The 18,749-nt window shown below is 45.2% G+C and overlaps 1 pseudogene; it reads right to left on the minus strand.

The window, feature by feature from the left end:
• Nucleotides 1-8,709: 8,709 nt before the first annotated feature.
• Nucleotides 8,710-18,749, minus strand: part of LOC123441487 — a 32,325-nt pseudogene continuing 22,285 nt past the window's right edge.

The following is an 18,749-nucleotide window of genomic DNA, read 5'->3' on the forward strand; positions in this document are numbered from 1 at the left end:
CCGTAGTTTTTAATCCGTATGTCGGATCGGAGTGAGTTGTATATGTATCTTGTGTAGATTTTTGCGTAGATTCGTAATTTGCAACTTGCATGCATGTTTGAAGTAGTTCGACCCGCCGTATGCCTAGTTTTGCGTGCTGTCCCAATAGGGGATCGTCCCGTATTTATTATTCGTGCGTGTCCGGATTGCTCAAATCCCGTAGATAAAATGCTCATGTTTTTAGGGACCCTTTGTCATGTATTTTAGAGTAGTTATTTTTATTTTTGCATGTAGGATTCCGTCGCTAGTTTATTATACCGCGTTTAGGACATTATCTCGCATATACGTGTGGCGATATTATTGTTGTGCAACCCCATATATTATATATGTTTTCGGGGTAGAAAAATCCATAGAATTTAACTGTGCATTTAGTTTTAGCTTTTGAGCAAGTTAGTTCGCGTGATATTTTGCCATGTTGCCCTTTTGATTATGTTGTGTGATTTAATCCGTGCCTGATTTGAAGGAGTTGTCAACTAGAGTTATGCCATTGGATGTGTAGACTAGCCTCTGGTAATTTTGGTTGCAATAGAAATCCATGTTTAGGTGTTGTTTGCTTGTTCTCAACTTGCCAGAAAATAATGCTGATTTGGAGGTGCTGAAATATTTCTAAGTCTGAAATTAGTTATATTTTGTTGCTGTCTTGTCTTGATTTTATCTGGTGTTCTGTAGCTCTTTTGAGGTTGGTGCAATGGAGTGAGTTGTAGACTTTAGGGTTATCTAGCATGCTATTAATTTTCATGCCATTTGCAGTCCTGTAGTTTATGGTTTTACTGCTGTCAATATGCCTTCAGATCAAAAACTGCACTCTCATAAACTGGTATTTTCACGAAGTGTGAAACAGTGTGTGAGATGCCATTTTGTGACTTCTTTTCTAGTGATCCATGCTTCCATGCTAGGTGTTATTAGTTGTATGTTGTAGTGCATATTGCCCTCTATCGTCACATGCCTTGGTTGGGCATATTGGGTTTGTGTAGCCCGTAGTTGTGGGGTGTAGAAAATGCTATGTGGCCGATTTTAGCAGTTTGTAGTGATTTCTTGTTTAGCTCGTAGTTGTTGAACCGTTGATCCGTTTTGATCGTGTCCTATATGAAAATTGCTTAGAATCTCATGTAGTTTCATATTATCTTGCTGGTTGTGTGTTTTGAAATGCTTGTGACTCTCGTTGCACACATATTGCATTCATGCCATCGTATCTTGCGGTGTTCGTATCTTTTGAACCGTAGCTCCGTTGGAGATGTTCTCTATGCGTAAATTGATTGTAACGACGCGTAGAATCATGTGAACCTATTTTTTTTGCTGTTTAACAACTATTTGAAAGTGTTAGTTCAGATCTGGACAGAATTATAAGTTAACGCATGAGGTCATCTCGGAGATGCTATATGTCATTTCCGACCTCATTTAAAATGCCTAGATAGGTAGTTTAATTACGCTTCACCTCTTGCCATGTTTAACCACATTTAATATTGTCGTGTACCTAATCGGGATAGAACTAAATAATTCGTATGTGGAGTTTCGTCAATATGCAACTCGTTGCATATTGAACTTCACTTAATGTGTAGTGTTTGATTGTTGTGAATTGACATGCTATGTCTTGCATAAGGTCAACTGTTCATGCATCATATGTTGTGTGCATCGTGTGGTGTATATCGTGTGTTGATGCTTGTTTCCGGTTTGCTTCGTCTCGATAGAGTTCCGCAAGCGTGTCGGAAAGTGAGGACCCGTTCGACTACATCGGTTCGTCTACTTCGCGGAGTCGTTCTTCTTCCAAGCGGGATCTCAGGCAAGATGACCATTTCCCCAGATACCATTACTATCATTGCCATGCCAGTTTTACTGTTTTTATCGTTATTGTCTCGCTGCCTACCACCTGTTAAATATCAGCCTCTCAACATTGCCATGAAAACCTTCAACCTGTTCACAACCTAGCAAACCACTGATTGGCTATGTTACCGCTTGCTTTACCATGTGTTAGCGTTGCTAGTTGCAGGTGCAGTTGCTTTCATGTGATAACATAGGTTCCTTGTTATATCACCATATGAACTGCTATTTAATTTAATGCACCTATATACTTGGTAAAAGGTGGAAGGCTTGGCCTTTTTAGCCTGGTGTTTTGTTCCACCTTTGCCCCCCTAGTTTCGGCTACCGGTGTTATGTTCCATAATTGAGCGCTCCTAACACGATCGGGGTTGTTATGGGGACCCCCTTGATAATTCGTTTTAGATTAAAGCTAGTCTGGCAAGGCCCAACATTGGTACTATATTTGCCCAACATAATAATTTTGTTAATACTGAAAGCATAGGGCGTCATGAACCCGAGGAGTAATTCTACATAATACAGGAAGGGCCAGTCCTGATGGTGCTGGTCCAAAACAGAGCACCGTGCGGGGCCAACCTGGGGCAACTCGGGAGATGTCTATCAGGCCACCGTATGCTGCGCTTATCCGTCGTGTCCTGAGAACGAGATACGCGGCTCCTATCGGGATCGTCGACACGCCGGGCGGCCTTGCTGGATTAGTTTTACCTTTGACGAATATCTTATGCATCGGGATTCCGGTGATGCTTTGGGTAATCTTAGAGTTGAGGTTTTCCACTAAGGAGTCCGACGAGATCGCGAGCTTCGTGATCGAGGATTTCTATGTGGCTTGTGGTAATTTGTGATGGATTAGTTGGAGCACCCCTGCAGGGTTAAATCTTTTGGAAAGCTGAGCCCGCGGTTATGTGGCAACGTGGAAACTTTGTTTAACACTGGTTCTAGATAACTTGAAGTCAACTTAATTAAAACATGCCAACTGAGTGCGTAACCGTGACTGTCTCTTTCGCGAGTTCTTCTCCGATCGAGGACACGGTGGGGTTATGTTTGACGTAAGTAGGTGTTCAGGATCATTCTTTTGATCAACAGTAGATCATGTCCGCTGTGCGTAGATCATACCCGTCTTTATTTCTTGTACTCGTAAGTTAGCCACCAAATAATGCTTAGTCGCTTGCTGCAACCTCACCACTTAACCATACCTCATCCATTAAGCTTTGCTAGTCTTGATACCTTTGGAAATGAGATTGTTGAGTACCGTGTGGCTCACAGATTACTACAACACCAGTTGCAGGTACAGGTAAAGATTATTTGACGCGAGCGCGTTGATTGTTCATTTGGAGTTGCTTCTTCTTCTTCTTTATCGATCTAGGATGGGTTCTAGGCCGGCAGCCTGGGATAGCAAGGATGGACGTCGTTCTTCTTTTCTCGTTTATTTTCGTCCGTAGCCGGACACTTCTCTTCTTCATGATGATTATGTATTGTACTGATGTGACTTTGATGTAGCTTGTGGCGAGTGTAAGCCAATTCCATATACTCTTCTCTTCAGTACATGTACTTGTAATGATATCCATTCTTGTGAAACGATGAGATGCGCTTGTATCCCTGACGAGGCCCTCGTGCCAAATTAAGGATAGGGTCGCATCTTGGGTGTTACAACCACTAAAGAAAGCAACAACATACATATCATAAAAATATCGAATGAATACCAACTTCACATGATTACTTATAACAATACTTCTCCCATTTCCTCGAGAACAAAAGTATGTACTAACAAATCATCACCATGTTCAAGATCAGAGGTATAATGAATATGATTAAGGATCTGAACATATTATCTGTCACCAAGTAAACCAACTAGCATCAACTACAAGATGTAATCAACACTACTAGAAACCCCAAGGTTCCAATCAGAGGTTTTGAGACAAAGATTGAATACAAGAGATGAACTAGGGTTTGAGATGAGATGGTGCTGGTGAAGATGTTGATGAAGATTGGTCTCCCAGGAAGGAGGAAGCGTAGGTGATGATGATGGCTTTGATTTCCTCCTTCTGGAGGGAAGTTTCTCCGGCATAATCGCTATGTGAGAGAGTCTGCCCAGGTTTTCGCCTTGAGACGACGGCTCTTCATCCTGAAAGTATCCTCTTGATTTTTTTTTTCTAGGTCAAAACCCTTCATATAGTAGAAGATGGGCACTGGAGGCGGCCTATGGGACCCACAAGGCATCAGGGCACGCCCTAGGGGGTGGTCATGCCCTGTTGCCTTGTGGGAAAATAGTGAGCCCCCTCCCGTAGTTCTTTGCTCCAATATTCATTACATATTTCATAAAAAATATCTGTCAAGATTGAGGTACTTTGGAGTCCATAAAAAATCCAGCCTTTTCCATAGCTTTTTAGGTCAAAAAATATGGTTTTCGGTGATTTTCCTCTTTGTGTAAACCTTGTAAAATAAGAGAGAAAAGCTATAAGGATTGCATCAGAAAGTGAAATGGTGCTTGAAAACATTATAAATATCAATATGAAATTATGATGCAAAATAGACATGTCATGTACCACCTTGACTTTGCCACTTTCACCAATTCCCTCTTCAGCTCGTGCTCATCTTCACTACCCTCACTAGTGCGCCGCGATGCAAGAGGAGTTTGACGTGTTACAACGCAACCACACATGGCAACTTGTGTCGTGGCCTCCTCATGCCAACGTCATCAATGGAAGTGGGTGTTCCGCTACAAGACTCGCCCCGATGGTTCCCTTGAGCGCTACAAAGCCATTGGGTGGTCCGTGGTTTTCGACAATGCGGAGGCGTTTACTTCACCGAAAGATTTGCTCCGATTGTTAAACCAGACATGATATGCGTTGTCCTACATCTCGTGGTGTCTCACATATGCCATGTTCATCACTTGGACGTTTCCAACGCCTTTTTCATGGTCATCTTGCCGAGCAGGTGTTCTGCCAGCAGCACACCGAATTGATCGACGCCACTCATCCGGATCACGTGTTTTTGCTTTCTCGATCCCTCTACGGCCTTAAGAAGGCACCACGTACGTGGTACCAGCGCATTGCCACCTTCCTCTAGCGGCCTGGTTTTCGATCAACGTGCTCTGGCGCATCATTGTTTGTCTACCATGAGGGCGCTACTATCGCCAACCTCCTGCTCTATGTCGACAACATCATCCTAAAGGTGTCCTCCATTGAGATCCTTCATCAACTCACCGCTCGTCTCCGAGATGAGTTTGCCCTCAAGGATCTAGGACCTCTGCATAACTCCTCGGTGTTGAGGTGGTACGGCGCACTGACATGTTCTGTCTTCATTAGCAGCGATATGGTCACGAGCTTCTCGAGTTGGCTGGCATGCTTAATTTGAAGCCCGTCGTCACGCTTGTCAACATGAAGGCCAAGGTTTCTGCTTTGGAGGGGTCTCCCGCCCCTGACGTTGTGTTCTGTGCCTTCATCATTAGTGCCTTGCATTACTTGACGTTCACTAGATCAGAATTGTAGTATGTCGTCCAGCAGGTGTGTCTTCGCATGCACTCCCCAGTCCCCACGCTACTCATTGGACTCTTGTGAAGTGGATTCTATATACCGCGACACACTGGCCCTCGGTCTTACCTGACGACATCCTACTCCATCTACATCTTCGCCTACTCTCATGCAGACTGGGCTGGCTGTCTAGATACCCGACGCTCTACATTTGGCTATTGTGTCTATCTCGGGTCCTCACTGATTCCGTGGTCGTCCAAGCGACAACCCACAGTATCACGTTCGAGTGCTGAGACGGAGTACAGGGCGGTGACTAACGTCGGTGTTGAGTGCTCCTGCCTCCGTTAGTTGTTGCAAGAGTTGCTTTGTGACGTTCACAAGGCCACAATCGTTTATTATGATAACATCTCTTTCGTCGACCTCTTCGTCAACCCTGTTCATCATCTTCGGACGAAGCATATTGAACTCGACATTTCACTTCGTTCATGAACAGGTGGCGCTTGGACGCATTTGAGTCTTGCACATTCCAGCCAATCGACAGTCCGCCGATGTTATGACAAAGGGCCTGCCGACATCAACCTTTGACGAGGTTCGGTCCAGTCTCTGCGTCGCCGGCGACGTTTTGACTGTGTGTCGGGGGGGGGGGGGGGAGGTGGGTGGGGTTGAATATGCTTTTATCGCGTGTACATGTATAGGTTAGGGTCTTGTATCTATAGTCTCGTGTCTCCGCTCTTCCTGCATATTTGTATAACTTGAGAGACAATTAACTTCATAAAACAAAAAAAACTTGAGACAATTAGTACATACTCTCTCCGTCCATAATTATAGTTAAAAAAACTAGTCTAGTTTTTTTTTCAATTATAATTATTTAGATACAGAGGGAACATATATATGCACAGTACATAATTAATCAGACTACCGATGCATGCAATCTTCTCTTTCCATCTAATCTTCGAACGAGCCGGCGAAGTATCGGCAGATGATCGGCCTCGGGCATACATTTTTGAGTTGCCTTTCCTTTTCCCCGGATTGTATGTCGTCCAAGTCGCTGCCACGTGATCGATCACCGATAGACAGAACTGAACACGCGTACGCATACGCGCTAAAATACACCATTGTCCATCAACCTACGACGATCACCGCACCGCACAACAGTTCCTACGATACGTGCCGACCGAATACCCGAGCACCATGCACGTACGTACATCCAGCTAGCACATGAGTACGTACAGAAGTACGTTCCAGAGAGTTTCCATCGATTGTTAGGTTGCGCGTCCCTGTTGACCCTTTTCCGCGCCCTGACTCTCGGCTCGCTCGTCCGCCGCGCCGTGCTCCGGAGGACGCTGCCTTCCTGCTCCGCCTTGAATGGCACCGTGCACGATCCAACGCGACGCCACCTACCGGTGCAGAACAGTACATGGATTTCCTCTTAACGATGTCGAAACAGTACAAAGATTCCCTTCCTTTGATAGCTGTTCTACGTGCGCGCGGCGGCTTCAAGTAGTCCCTCTGTATATATCAAAACACAAGGCGTTTTACCACTCAAAAAAATAAATTACAAGACGTTTTGTAACTGCAAAAACGCCTTACATTTTAATACGGAGGGAGTGGTATGGTGGGTGGAGTATGCTCGAGTGAGGGACATTTTGAAACAAAGCGCTGTCTTGATTGAACTGTCCACGCGGCGCGCATGCATGCGGCAATCATAGACCGGCAGATTGACTGTTGATCAGGGACAATTAGGGGTGTTTTTTTTAGTGACTTTTTGATGTAGGGACTACAAAAAGTCCTTTTTAGTCTCATGTGAAAGAAACAGAAGGGACTTTTAGGGACTAAAGTGGGGTAGTTGGGACTAAAGGAAGAAGTCCCTATGGAAGGGATTTTTTGAGACTTTTTGGCTCTTTTCCCAACAATGCCCCTACTTTTAGCATGTTATTTAATAACTTGTAGTATATTACTAGGGATAATATGGTCTTTTTACATGTCATTTAATGACGTCTAGTCTATGTTTAGTCCTTGGAAAGAACGTCTAGTCTTACGACTTTTTAAAGAACAGGGCCTTAGCCTGCCCGCGCCGAGGGATGATCGGCTACTGCTGGGGACGAAAGGTCGTAGGCGCTAGCCTGTCTAATCACCTAACGGAAATCCCGTCGTCAATTTGCTACTGCTTCGTCATCAACGTGCCATTCCGATCCCGTCTGCCCAGTGCTCGCTCGCACAGGAGCGTACTTCAATGTAGTGCCACCACCAGTGTACTGCTGCTGCTGGCACGGACCCGGAGGGCCCCGCTCACGGGGCCGGCGAGCGGAGGTGAAGGACCTGACGCTGACGCCGACGTGCCCCCCACCTGGGCGCGGCGGCCGTGGCCCGCCTGCGCCCCCGCGCCGCACATGGGTTCGGTGCCGTGCTGACCCGAATGCCCCTCCTGCAATGGACGTGCTGCGGACCGGTGGCGGATCTAAGAGCAACACGAACCGCGCCGAGCGAATGGATATACGTTTTGTTCGTCTTTTGTCTATTATTAATATGTTCGTCCTCTTTTATAAATAGATTGACATGTGTTCAACGCATGGATCTAAATCTTGTCCTTGCGACCGGCTGTGATCTATTTTCTATTACACATTATCATTTTAGAATTTGCATGTTATTTTTATTTCATCAAATGCATTTAATACATACATTTCATTTATCAGTTCTTTGCTACGAGTACAAGATCAAAAAAACAAGAACCATAATTACACATTTTAAAAGATGATCAATTTTCATAACTCCTTCTATTAGTTGAACTAGTAAATATGCCCATGCGTTGCTACGGATGACGATGTAATTAAACGAATCGAACAAATGATGAAGTTACATGGATGAATTAGAATGCATGAATAGTATCATGAGGTGACACTAAGACCTGCAAATTTTATTCAACGGGAGAAAAAAACATTGCTCACCCCTAACCAATATATAAGTGTAGCTCAAGACCCATTTCCTAGGTCCATATTTTTCTATTTGAACACGAAAACCATGTTGTCACTTATTATTATCCTCTTTTCGATCCTTGCCAATGGTGGCTACCGTGTTCACCTGAACATGGTGAGTCTCAAGGCGATGAAGTCGACCATGACCATACACATGTCACTGAGTCACGCTAATGCAAGAAATAAAACTTTAAAAAACAATATCATCGAGCTAGAAGTGAGGCCCACCCTTCGCAGTTATGTCCTGCTTGAATGGAATGTAGGTATCAAAGAGTCAGCTGTTGATTGTGATGAGAACCTTTCTTGAGTTAAAATGAGGGAGATCATTTACCAGGTTATAAACCGGGTACAGATCCATAATGTTGAAAGTATGTTCTTAGTCAAAATTAAAGTGAGAAAATGAACAAAAATACCTAATCCTTGTCAAAGTTATCTCCACTATACGGATCAAAGAGCACATCTCCTGAGGCAAGTTCAAAGCATATGCATGCAAAGGACCACAGGTCGACAGATGTAGAATACTTGGAGCCCAGAAGGACCTCAGGACATCTGTATTGCCTTGTTTGGATATCACTTGTGAACTGCTTGTACGTCCAACATGCATTTCCGAAGTCAACCAGCTTGCAGCCTAGTTCAGCTTTCGTCGCCATCCTCTTCCTAGTCCCTTTGTTGCCCCGCCTATGCCCTCCTCTTCTCTTCCTGTCCCCGTCCTGGCTAGGACTGCCCTCATTTGATGTACTCAGATCTCCCTTATCATCTGATTCGTCTATGTCGGCGAATGCCACTGCCCCATTGCCTTCTGAAGTTGAAGCAACTACATGTTTGGCTTTCTTCCGGATCTTCTTCTGTTGGTTCCTGGTGAGGTCACTACTCGTTGATGGTCGAGCAGGAGCCCTTGGAGGTGGCTCGATGGCCCTTGCAGCAGGCGGCACCAGTGGCACACCTGACTTCCGGGGATCGTTTGAGGGGTCAATAGTGGACACGAGGAATATGTTTTCGGGCTTCAGGTTAGTGTGGATAGTGGAAAGCTCGCGGTGGAGGTAGTCAAGGCCAATGAGCACATGCCGGTATATCTCCTTAACCATTGGAAGCGGAATGCCACGATAGTCCGTGTACTTTATTTGGGTGAGCAAGTTATCACCAAGAAACTCAAACACCATGCACACATGGCTCCCATTGGGGGCTTGTGTGCTTGAAGTGGTCAAGAAGCTTAACAACACAACGGGAGTCTTCAAGGTCACCGTCAGCAATCTGCCTTAAGATCTTGATCTCATCCATGGCAGCCTCCGAGTAGTGTTGTGCGCTCTTCTGCACCTTCAGGGCCACATATCTCTGCACATATAACCAAAAGATTCAGAAACGCTGGACAGGAGCAGCCTGAGCCTCTAGGCAAGCGGCGTAAAACATCAAAATATCTCGTGCAGTGCGATAGAAATTGATTTAGCAGTTCTGCATATGAGCTCTAGGATAAAAGAGCGAACAGTTGGTGGGCAGGCAGACAGGTTCAACCAGATCAATATTTTTTTCCTACATATCCTCGTCGCGAATCCTAAAGGCAGCGGGGTGATTTTAACAGGGGGTTTCACGGTGAGACGAGGGGGTGGTGAGCACGTACGGAGTGGGCGGTGTCCTAGGCGAGCCACGTGTGGAGAAGTGGCCCCAACCGAGCTTGGACTACATGACATAGGCGCCCTACTTGAAGTTGTCCCCGGTGCGGACGGCGTGGTAGCCGCCGCGGCCGTAGTTCTCTGTGCCCTCGTCCTCAGAGGTGTAGACGTTGTTGTCCACGTCCCCGTCCCCGTCCCCGTTGGCGGCGGCCGTCGCCTTCGCCTCCTCCTCCATGCGGTGCCGGCTCTCCGCCTCCTTCTCCCAGCGGCTCGCCCGCCAATGCCTCGGCCATCGCGCGGGGGACGCCCGGATCTGGGGCGGTGGCGCACGGGGACGGAGGCGGGCATTGAAGGAGTTGGGGCCGGCGGCGCACGACACCGTGGCAGGGGGTGGTGGCACGCTCGCGCTGGAGATGTGAGGTAAGGTCGTGGGTGGTCTGGTGTTTTTTTCTCCCGCACATATTGATTCAGCTTCACTTATCAATTGGATTGCTGGTTAATTTTAGAAAACACCAAGGACTTTTTTTAAAATCACCGCGGTGGGTTTTCCGACGGAAGCGATAGCCTCTTTATTATTAGGTAAAGATTAAGATCTTTTCTATGTCTTTGTTGTTGATCTGCGTATTCTTAAGCTTAACAACGCCTTTCTTCTCCGGTTCTAAAGAATTAGACGTTGTTTTTTACCTTTGATCTTTTCTTTACTTTCATCTACATCTTAAATTTTAGCTAGAAGTGCACGAACATCTAAAAAAATTCGTAGGACCAATAGATCGATGTGTTCTTATTTCCAATACTAACAGTTGCATCCGTCCTACACACAAGATTGAGCAAGTAAGCTACCAAAATTGCATCGACTCTAATAGCAAAAGGCTATGCTAAAATCATACCCCGTCATTTATGCACTTGACGAACACCCAACTAGGTTGTTTCGACGTCCAATAAATGTGTGTGACGACCTGCAGCATGCAGTCGTCGCACTTAAAGAATGACAATGGTAAGTCGGCAAGCCTCTGGGCCAGCGCCGAGCCATGGTGGCGATCGGGCATGGCTTTGCCGGTGGACCGACGATGGTACAGATCTGGGCGACTAAAGACGGATTGAGCGCCTCCATGCGGCACCGAGCCATTGCCCAGACTGGATGAACCATTACCCGACCAATCCATGGCTAGCGCGGTATGTCGCCGGCCAGATTCGCCAAATCCCGCCGGCAAGATGCGCCAAATCTCAATGCTGCAACCGCAGATTCACCACTCGGCCTTCTGTACTCACACAAAGAAGTCACCCCGCTGGTGGATGTGTTGCTAGGTGGAGGAGGGAGGACACTAGAGAGCAAGGTGGCCGGGAAAATGAGTGCCGACCTAGGGTTTGTGCACTTGTCGGCGAAGGATGTGGAAGGGGATAAAAAGGAAGAGGTTGTGCGACCGAGTGCCGGCCCGGGGAAGGAGCACGCGGACGAGGCACGTGTCTGCTTCGTGTCTGCGCCGACGCAAATGCGGTCCAAATATACGCCCGAAATAGGTCACGCACGGATTAAAAGTGGATGCGCGTCTTTTGGGTCGACGCGTTGGGCCATGTTTTTTCTCTGCGGTGAGCCAAACGGACGCACACACGGATGAAATGAGTCGCGCGGTTGGAGTTGCTGTAAAATTTGATCAATGTGAGGCAACATTACAAAATGTAGCATTTAAAATATACATCACAAATAACTAATAAATTACTAAATATACATGTGAATACACTAATAAAAGAAGCTTTGCAAATTGTTTGTGGGGCCATGTCTCCACCCACCCCTAGATCTGCCACTCCTACGGACCCACCACCACGAGCGTACCGTGGGCTCACTCCTCGCTCTTCCGTGCGTGTCTACCTTATGGTTGAATACTAAGGGCGGCACCTCCAACACCGACCCTCGAATTAGCTGCATACATTCTGACCTCGTGGTGTGTGGCACGAAAGCAAAAACCATCAAACATGGTCTTGTATTGTTTCGTTTAGTGGTATGGATGTCGCTTTTTCATAAAACGGAGACAAGTTAGAGTGGCTTTGGGGGTGTCCAAACGGATGTCGCGTCCGTTTCTGACCAATCTGACCTATCAAAAAACTCCTCCCTCGCCCGCTCTTTCTCGTCCGAAAAGGTCAACGATGCACCATGTTGGATTCCTAGAAGGGATGTCTAGAAGGGGGCTGAATAGGATACTTGCATAAATTAAAATCCTAGCCTTTTCCAATTTTAATGGTTGGCGGATTTTAGCAATTGTAACAATTCTAGTGCACCCTACACATGCTAGTCAATATATATGGCAACGGAAAGTAAATACAATGCATACGTAAGTAAGGATTGGAGTTTAGGAAGATCAAACGCAAACATGTACACACTTATTTTTGGCATGGTTCCGATGGGTGGTGTTATCGGACGTCCACTTTAGTGAAGACTTCAACCCACGGAGAGTAACGGTTGTGAGAGTCCACGGAGGGCTCCAATCACAAGGGGCCCACGAAGAAGTGGCCTTGTCCATTCCACCATGGCTTACATACACACAGGACTAGCCTCACTCAGGGTAGATCTTCACGAAGTAGGCGATCTCTATGCCCGTACAAACTTCTTGGTTCAACTCCACAACACGAAGTAGGAGGCTCTCAAGCGACACCTAACCAATCTAGGAGGAACTACCCTCCAAAAGGTAATAGATGCGGTAGAATAATGAACTCCTTGCTCTTGTGCTTCAAAAGATAGTCTCCTCAACACTCAATCACTCTCTTATAGATTTGGCATGGGTAGAAGAGATTGATTGGGTGGAAAGAAACTTGGGGAAGCTAGAGATCAAGTTTTAAAGGGATGGACTCGAATATCTTGATCTCAACACATAAGTAGGTGGCTCTATCTCAGAAAAATGGATATGGCAAGTGTGTGTGTGTGTTCTGAGTTCTTCCTCTATGAATGAGAGGTGGTGGAGGGGTATATATAGGCATCTCCCAAAATCCAACCATTACAGCATTATTGCCCAACTCGATGACAATGAAATGAATCTCGGTGGTACCGAGTTGCACTAAATGTGGCAACTTTTGAATTCTTGGTGAGACCGATATGATAATCTCGGTGGTACTGATTTTGTGACCTAGGACGGTTTCCAAATCTCAGTGAGACCGATTTCAAAACTCGGAAATTTCGATTCTTGAAATCGATAGACCAGAAAGTTGGCCACTGACTTTCGGTGGCGCCAATATGAAAGTTGGTGGTAACGAGGGATTAGGGATCAGCAAAGGTTCTTTCTCTGGAAAAATCGGTAGGGGCGAAATGGTATTCTTGGTGGCACCGACTTTGATGTGTAGGCTTTGAACAGAGATTTTTGTGAGAGAGATGTTGAGTGTTTTTGGTGGCTATCTCTAAGCACTTGAGAAACCAATTCATCATAAATACCTCACCACCTTATAATAGTATTGGCTTTCCTATGGACTCAAAAGTGATTACTCACAAATATAAAATGCAGACTCTTGTAGCTTGAAGCTTGCCCTGTCCTATTCATTTCCTTGCATCAAGGGGTTTCTCCTCACAATCGTGTAGTCAATGCTCTGTGTGGACTATAGCTGAAATATACTAGGTAAAAGTATTAGTCCAAGAGATAGTGTATGTTGTCATGAATTATAAAAAACACCAAGGGAGCATATGTGCTTTCACATCAGAGTGTCATTGGCTGCATTCATGTCTAGTCAGAGTGGACGCAACCTCTCACTAGTGTCTGTGCAAGAGTGTTGCCCGCATCGCTCCTCGGTGCACGTGTCAGCCCCATGTTCAAACGTCACCATAACCATGTGTATGTCCCTATGTATCCCACATTAATGACACACGGTTACTGAGGAACTGATACGTCCAAAATGCATCACCATTTTGTATCCTAATTTATCTCTATTCATTGATATATTTCACTTTATGATGATGTACTTATAGTGTTTTGGCTTATTTTACACAATTTCCAAGTTTCCGGTGCCAAAACAGCACACACAAGATTCAATGGAGAAAATAGGAGGAAGAGTTGCAATATCAGAACATCTCCAAATGAGCTAAAATTTTGAGGGAAGAAGTCGCCGAACGGGTCCCGAAGACAGGCCAAAGAAGGGCCGGAGGGGGGCCACAGGTCACACAGGCGACCTACTGGCGCCACCTAGGCCGCGCCAGGAGGCCTCCTGAGTGACAGGCCCCACCTCCGACACTCTGCTTTGGCCTATATGTCTCTGTTGACCTAAAAAAATCCAGAAAAGATAAGAGTTTTCGTGATTGCGCCGCCGCTCCACGGCGGGAACCTACAGAGAAGAAAAGACCTTTCCGACGGGAAAATTCCGCTGGGGAGAACTCCTCTCGGAAGGGGAGATCGTCCTCATCGTCATCACCATCGTCACAGGCATCATCGAGATCATCATCAGCATCGTCACCAACACCAGCACCATCTCCACCTTCATCCCATCTACTTAACCATTGCAATCGGAGTTCTACCTTGCACTATTCATCCCCTCTACTCTACCGATGTTGATTACTCTTTTGTGGTGAATGCTATTGAGTTTTGTTGGAGGACTATTGTTATGACCAGATTGTTAATCATATTTTAATCACCTCTGATCATGATCTCTTTTATGTCTTGTGAGTAGTTTCATTAGTTCTTGAGGACATGGGAAAAGTCTAGATGCTAGTAGTCATATGATGTTGAAGTAATATGTGTTGATTGATATTTAAGTTATGGTGTTATTCTTCTAGTGGTGTTATGTGAACGCCAACTACATAACCTTTGCCTTTTTAAGGACCTAGGGGAATGCATCGTGTATAAATAATGCTTATGGTGGGTTGCGGGAGTGACAGAAACCTGAACCCCAGTTTGCATACTTTTGCACGAGGGAGTATTGGATCCTAAAGCTTATTGATATGGTTAGTCTTTGCCTTAATTTCTCTCTTGTATTTTAGGATGCTTGCAAGAGGGATTAATCATAAGAGTGTACTTGTCTTAGCCTAGACGGTGCACTAGTTAAGATCCACCCACATAACATTTATAAATACAAAACATAGTGCTAGACCGAATATAACGAAAGCACTTGACTATCTCTTCCGTGTGTCCTCAAGAACGCCTTAGTCTTTATATTTTCAGTCCCTCGGCTTATCCTTTGTGTTCAAAAGTATTGGGCCACTTGCTGCACCTCGGCACTATTTACTTTCCTTGCATTTATTTCCTTGTTGCTTATACTAGAAAACCCATAAAAACCTACCTTTCAGTACTTGCAGTTATTCCTTGCTCAAGATCACTTGTCAATACCTTCTGCTCCTCGTTGGGTTCGACACTCTTACTTATCGAAAAGGCTACGATAGATCCCCTACACTTGTGGGTTATCAAGACCATTTTCTGGCACCGTTGCCGGGGAGTGTAGCACTATTGATAAGTGAAATTTGTAAGGAAACCTTTACACTGTATGTGCTGTTTTTGTTTTACCCGTCCTGTTGTTTGTCCCTATGGACCACTCTGCTCTTGGTTTGTTGCTCGTGGGGAACCGCCCCAACACTATTGTGGTGGAGAATCCTCCCCCACCTTCTGAAATTGTGCCTTTTAAAATACCAAGTGGTATTATTGATTGTGTTTTGGCTAATCGATATGCAGGAGATAGACATCCACGTGAACACTTGCTATATATTTCACAACTATGCTCCTTATTTAAGCTTGCATGTATATCGATGGATTTTTTATGAGAAAGTTATTCTCTCTATGATTAAAAAATAAGGCTTTGGATTGGTATAGGATTCTTGATGACTCTCATTTACTAAATTAGCAAGATCTTATGCCTCTCTTCTATGCAAAGTTTTATCCTCTTCATGAAATACATCGAGACAAGAATTATATTTATAACTTTTGATCTCGTGACGGAGAAAGCATCGCTCAAGCTTGGGGGAGATGGAAATCCTTAATGCTCAAATGTCCCAATCATGAGCTCTCCAAAGAAATTATTCTTACAAATTTTTATGCAAGGCTTTCTCGTCAAGATAAAGAGATGCTTGATGCTTCCTCTAGTGGGGAATTCTCCAACAAAAGCACTAAAACTAAATGGGATCTTATTGAAAGGATCCAGAAAAACACTGAACAGTGGGAGATTGATAAAGGTATTGAACCTGGTATAAATTATGAATGTGATTATATTGAGAGCTATGTGAAAACTGATTACTTCAATACCTTTTGCGCTAAGATTGGTCTTGATTCCGAGCTTGTAATTGATTTTTGCAAAGACTTTGCCTCTCATATTGACTCTTCTCAGAAGAAGAAGGAGCAACATCATAAACCTTTTAAGGAATTACCTGTTGATATTAATGTTGTTGACCCTATCTTGCATGCAGTTGAATATGAAAAGCCCCCTTTTCTTGCAAGGATGAGGGAGTATTCTTTTATCATAGGCATCCTGAATAAAAGTGAAAGAATGACTGATGAGCATGATTATTATTTTGTCACATGCCCAATTTCAGGTACTCTAGTTGTATCTGTTAAAATAGGAGATCATAATTATTATGGGCTATGTGATTTGGGATCTAGTGCTAGTGTTATTCCTTTTTCACTTTATCAAGTGATCATGAATGATATTCTACCATGTGAAATTGAAGAAGTTTATGTTACCATTCATCTTGCAAACAAAGAAACTATCTCTCCAATTGGAATTGTGCAAGATGTTGAAGTTCTTTGTGGAAAGGTAAAATATCCTACCGACTTTCTAGTACAAGATAGTTTTTGCCCTATTATCTTTGGTAGGCCTTTTTGTTGGAATTATGCCCTAGAGGAAATAATAAATGTATAGTTATTATTATAATTCCTGTATCAAGATAATAGTTTATTATCCATGCTATAATTGTATTGAATGAAGACTCATTTACATGTGTGGATACATAGACAAAACACCGTCCCTAGCATGCCTCTAGTTGGCTAGCCAGTTGATCGATGATAGTCAGTGTCTTCTGATTATGAACAAGGTGTTGTTGCTTGATAACTGGATCACGTCATTGGGAGAATCACGTGATGGACTAGACCCAAACTAATAGACGTAGCATGTTGATCGTGTCATTTTGTTGCTACTGTTTTTCTGCGTGTCAAGTATTTGTTCCTATGACCATGCGATCATATAACTCACTGACACCAGAGGAATGCTTTGTGTGTATCAAACGTCGCAACGTAACTGGGTGACTATAAAGATGCTCTACAGGTATCTCCGAAGGTGTTAGTTGAGTTAGTATGGATCAAGACTGGGATTTGTCACTCCGTGTGACGGAGAGGTATCTCGGGGCCCACTCGGTAATACAACATCACACACAAAGCCTTGCAAGCAATGTAACTTAGTGTAAGTTGCGGGATCTTGTATTACGGAACGAGTAAAGAGACTTGCCGGTAAATGAGATTGAAAGAGGTATGCGGATACTGACGATCGAATCTCGGGCAAATAACATACCGAAGGACAAAGGGAATGACATATGGGATTATACGAATCCTTGGCACTGAGGTTCAAACGATATGATCTTCGTAGAATATGTAGGATCCAATATGGGCATCCAGGTCCCGCTATTGGATATTGACCGAGGAGTCTCTCGGGTCATGTCTACATAGTTCTCGAACCCGCAGGGTTTGCACACTTAAGGTTCGACGTTGTTTTATGCGTATTTGAGTTATATGGTTGGTTACCGAATGTTGTTCGGAGTCCCGGATGAGATCACGGATGTCACGAGGGTTTCCGGAATGGTCCGGAAACGAAGATTGATATATAGGATGACCTCATTTGATTACCGGAAGGTTTTAGGAGTTACCCGGAATGTACCGGGAATGACGAATGGGTTCCGGGAGTTCACCGGGGGGGGGGGGGGCAACCCACTCCGGGGAAGCCCATAGGCTTTGGGGAGACACACCAGCCCTTAGTGGGCTGGTGGGACAGCCCCAAGGAGGCCTATGCGCCAAGAAAAGAAAATCAAAGGAAAAAGAAAAAAAAAGAGGGAAGAAGTGGGAAGGGAGGGGGACTCCTCCCACCAAACCAAGTCCAACTCGGTTTGGGGGGGGGAGTCCTCCCCCCCTTGGCTCGGCCGACCCCTTGGGAGTCCCTTGGACCCCAAGGCAAGGTCCCCCTCCCTCCTCCTATATATATGGGGCTTTTAGGGCAGATTTGAGACGACTTTCTCACGGCTGCCCGACCACATACCTCCATAGTTTTTCCTCTAGATCGTGTTTCTGCGGTGCTCGGGCGGAGCCCTGCTGAGACAAGATCATCACCAACCTCCGGAGCATCGTCACGTTGCCGGAGAACTCTTCTACCTCTCTGTCTCTCTTGCTGGATCAAGAAGGCCGAGATCATCGTCGAGCTGTACGTGTGCTGAACGCGGAGGTGCCGTCCGTTCGGTACTAGAACGTGGGACTGATCGCGGGATTGTTCGCGGGGCGGATCGAGGGACGTGAGGACGTTCCACTACATCAACCGCGTTCTCTAACGCTTATGCTGTACGATCTACAAGGGTACGTAGATCACTCATCCCCTCTCGTAGATGGACATCACCATGATAGGTCTTCGTGCGCGTAGGAAATTTTTTGTTTCCCATGCGACGTTCCCCAACAGTGGCATCATGAGCTAGGTTCATGCGTAGATGTCTTCTCGAGTAGAACACAAAAGTTTTTGTGGGCGGTGATGTAAGTTTTTCTGCCCTCCTTAGTCTTTTCTTGATTCCACGGTATTGTTGGATTAAAGCGGCTTGGACCGACATTACTCGTACGCTTACGAGAGACTGGTTTCATCGTTACGAGTAACCCCCTTTGCTCAAAGATGACTGGCAAGTGACGGTTTCTCCAACTTTA

This window comes from Hordeum vulgare, chromosome 3H (genome assembly GCF_904849725.1).
Source record: "Hordeum vulgare subsp. vulgare chromosome 3H, MorexV3_pseudomolecules_assembly, whole genome shotgun sequence".
In the NCBI taxonomy this organism is placed as follows: Eukaryota; Viridiplantae; Streptophyta; class Magnoliopsida; order Poales; family Poaceae; genus Hordeum; species Hordeum vulgare.